This window comes from Sinocyclocheilus grahami, unplaced genomic scaffold, assembly GCF_001515645.1.
Source record: "Sinocyclocheilus grahami isolate Dianchi unplaced genomic scaffold, SAMN03320097.WGS_v1.1 scaffold1880.1, whole genome shotgun sequence".
Lineage (NCBI taxonomy): Eukaryota > Metazoa > Chordata > Actinopteri > Cypriniformes > Cyprinidae > Sinocyclocheilus > Sinocyclocheilus grahami.
The window spans coordinates 181,715-184,847 of NW_015507059.1; positions in this window are offsets into that span (position 1 = coordinate 181,715).

Consider the following 3,133-nt stretch of genomic DNA (forward strand, 5'->3'; position numbering starts at 1 on the left):
TCTTTCTGACACAAAACATGTCTTACAAAATTTAAATCAATATATATATATATATATATATATATATATATATATATTTTTTTTTTTGTGAATGAGTGAGCAGGGTGATTTTCACACATAGAGCAAAAACTCTAGTCTACCACATCCAGTTCTCAAAAGTTTTGTGGACAAATGTTCTGTATGTGTTTCATGGCCTTATTTCAGTGACTTAAAAATTTTAGTTTTTCACTAATCACGCATAAACACTGTTCCCTTTAAGTCGGTCACTCTGGATGTCATGTCGGATGACCGCCGAATTGGGATCTCACTTAGAGAGACCGATCCACTTCCGAGTGTAAACTATAAGCGTGAGTATAAGTAGGCAGCAGGTGCAGCGCATATTCAGTTTTTCTCTTCGGAGCCGAGCGATCACATCGTTTTGCTCCTGACTCCTGACTACTGACGGTACGGCGCTTCAGTGGTGGTGGTTTCCCATGTTGAGTGGATTACACACATCAGGCTGCACTACCCCCTGTTTGTGTTACAGGCGGCCATCTCCCCTCTGTGCTTCAGCACGCTAAAAGAGCTTTTTCCCTAAAAGAGCATTTACGGATGCGTCTTTTTAAAGATGACGTTGCGTCTGGCAAACTCAATGTTACGTCTTTGTAAAGACGATGTGGGTCTTGCTATAGACAACGTATCATCCGGGCGTTTCTGGATGCGGTCGTTACCTGGTGCTGGGTGATGGTAACGATCACTGCCTCACATGCCGGGGCATTTAGCACACTGAGGTGGCGTTTGTGGATGAGTCGTGTTCTCATTGCGGGAAGATGATCATCTCGGAGTCACGGTCCAAGCTCCGTTACCTCAAAGGGGCGGAGCTCCATTGCCTCTACCTCGATCTAGTTCTCGTCATGGCGGCAGTCAGGTGGAGGTTACTTCAGGCAGTAGCACGGGCGGTCTGAGGGTAACAGTGATGGCAAATCCTCCAGGGAACCAACCCTCAGGGGACCATTGCTCCTCTTGCACTCCACAACCAGTTGAGCAGTCAATGGAACGTGCTGGGCCCTCTACAAGGAGCGTACCAGCAGTATCCTTTGGCGCTCCTCCCAACAACCGGATGTCGATTGCTGCATCGGAGGGTGAGCCGGGGCTTTCTGGAAAGGAAGGATCTACTGACTCAGAGACGGGGCACCCTGTGGCACCCGCGTCCAGACCTCTGGAAACTTCATGTCTGGTCTCTGGACCTACCCCAAGAGGTAGTTGACACCACAACTTCGGCGAGAGCACCGTCTACGAGACCTTGAAGTGGAACCTGTTCGTCGAATGGTGCTCTTCTCATGGAGAAGACCCCCGGAAATGTCCGATCGGAGTCGTGCTGTCCTTTCTGCAGCAGGGGTTGGAGCGAAGGCTGTCTCCCTCCAACCTTAAAGTCTATGTGGCTGCGCTTACTGCCAACCACAACCCCATGGAAGGGAAGTCGGTGGGGAAGCATGACCTGATCATCAGGTTCCTTAGGGGGACGAGAAGGCTAAATCCTCCACGGCCCCCCTCTATACCCTCTTGGGACCTGTCTCTAGTGCTCAGAGCACTACAGCAGGGCCCATTTGAGCCTTTGCAGACAGTCGAGCTGAAGTTTCTATCAATGAAAACTCTGCTCCTGCTTGCATTGGCCTCCATCAAGAGGGTAGCGTGCCTAGAGTTTGGGCTGGCTGACTCCCAGGTAATCCTGAGGCCCCGGCCCCTCTATGCGCCCAAAGTTCCCACTACTCCCTTCAAGGATCAGGTGGTGAGCCTGCATGCGCTGCCCCCGGAGGAGGCAGACCAAGCCCTAGCTTTGCTTTGTCCCGCCCGAGCATTGAGATGCTACGTAGACAGGACGCAAAGGTTCAGGACCTCAGACCAGCTCTTGTCTGTCACGGAGGCCGGCAGAAGGGGAATGCCGTCTCTAAGCAGAGGATGGCCCACTGGATAGTGGGTGCCATCACCCTGGGTTATCAGGCACAGAGTGTGCCCTGCCCATTCAGGTTGCGAGCTCACTCTACTAGAAGTGTTACATCCTCCTGGGCGCTGGCTCGTGGCGCCTCGCTGGCAGATATTTGTAGAGCTGTGGGCTGGGCAACCCCCATCACGTTCGCTAGATTTTATAGCCTTCGTGTGGAGCCGGTTTGCTCCTGGGTTCTCACCTCAAACGGGTAGAAGCACTGAGAGGCCCCAGCTTCGGGTCGGCTTTCTAAAACCGCTCCAGAGAGTCCATATCGTAGACCCTGTCGAGCTCATCTGTCCCCTCGGCAGCCAGACGTGGCGGAGCGTCCGGCGCCAGGCCCTCACTCGATGAATCCGTGAGAACTGGTAGAGGGCTGGGTTCCATATGTAGAGACCTAAGTGGATCCCATATGTGTAAAATCCATGGTATAGCTTCAGAGCCCGTGTTTCCCCGGCAGACTTCCTGCTATTTTCCAAGAGGGTTACAATCACCTCTAAACTTCCATATCCTAGACGGTTGTTCATATGTGTAAGTGCTTCCGAAACCTCCTTAGGGAAGGATGGGCTTCCACAACGTTCCGGTTCTTACTGAGTGGGTAGTGCCATAGCAGCAGTAACTTGTCTTCTTGTGGTAAGCCCTGGCCTACGCCAAAAAGAAAGGGCGCAGGAGGCTTCCACGGGACACTGGAAGGGGGAGTATCTGTGGCACTTTGGTAGGGATCCCAATTCATGAAAAGGAACATCTTGGTTACGTATGTAACCCTCATTCCCTGAAGGAGGGAACAGAGATGTCACGTCCCGTCACCACGGCTGCTGTACCACCGCTGAGCGGCCGGGTCACCTGCTCTGCTCCTTAGCGAAAATCTGAATATGTGCTGCACCTGCTGCCTACTTGTACTCACGCTGTGATCAGCGGCAGCTGAATGCAATAATTGCATGCCAATGTGCATTGGCTTGTTTAGTTTACACACAAAGTGGATTGGTCTCTCTAAGCAAGATCCCAATTCGTCGGTCATCCGTTGTGACGTCTCCGTTCCCTCCTTCAGGGAACGAGGGTTATAGACGTAACCAAGACATTTCCTCTGTTAAATAATTGAGCAATAAAACACTATCTACACGAAACAACTTCAAATATGACAATGCATGTATAGTGTTTGATTGAAATGAT